General features: G+C 48.9%; 1 protein-coding gene across 1 annotated transcript in view; it reads left to right on the top strand.

The window, feature by feature from the left end:
* The window catches only part of CPVL (carboxypeptidase, vitellogenic like), a 158,024-nt gene that overhangs the window by 137,920 nt on the left and 19,581 nt on the right, over window positions 1-523 (top strand).

Below are 523 nucleotides of genomic sequence, written 5' to 3'. Positions count from 1 at the left end.
CAGGTCAGCTTGGATCACCCACCTGTCTTCTGGTGTGGACACTTTGCCCCAAAGTTCGGTGTCATCGGCAAACTTGGCCAGTCCGCTTCGGACTCCAACGTCCACATCATTAGTTAAGATGGTGAACAAAATTGGCCAGTTTCACCAAGAGGTGATCATGGGATACCAGATCAACGGCTTTTTTGAAGTCAAGACATATGACATCAATCTCTTCTCCCTTGTCCAGGTGATAGGTCACCTGGTCATAAAAGGAAACGAGATTGGTCAAGCAAGAACTACCTACAACAAACCCATACCAGCTATCCCTCAGGATGTTGGCGTCGGCCACTCCGTTAAGGATGGCCTCTTTAATAAACTTTTCTAAGACCTTCCCCTGGGATAGAGGTCAGGCTGATGGGCCTATAGTTTGCTGGATCCACTTTCCTCCCTTTCTTGAAGACAGGCACCAGTGGTCTGGTGCCTTCTTCCAGTCTTCTGGCACTACACCTGAGTGCCAGAAGTTCTCAAAGATCTGTGCCAGAGG

This window comes from Gavialis gangeticus, unplaced genomic scaffold (assembly GCF_001723915.1).
Source record: "Gavialis gangeticus isolate Ggan-Ray unplaced genomic scaffold, GavGan_comp1, whole genome shotgun sequence".
Taxonomy (NCBI): Eukaryota; Metazoa; Chordata; order Crocodylia; family Gavialidae; genus Gavialis; species Gavialis gangeticus.
This window is presented reverse-complemented; position numbering and strand designations above follow the sequence as displayed.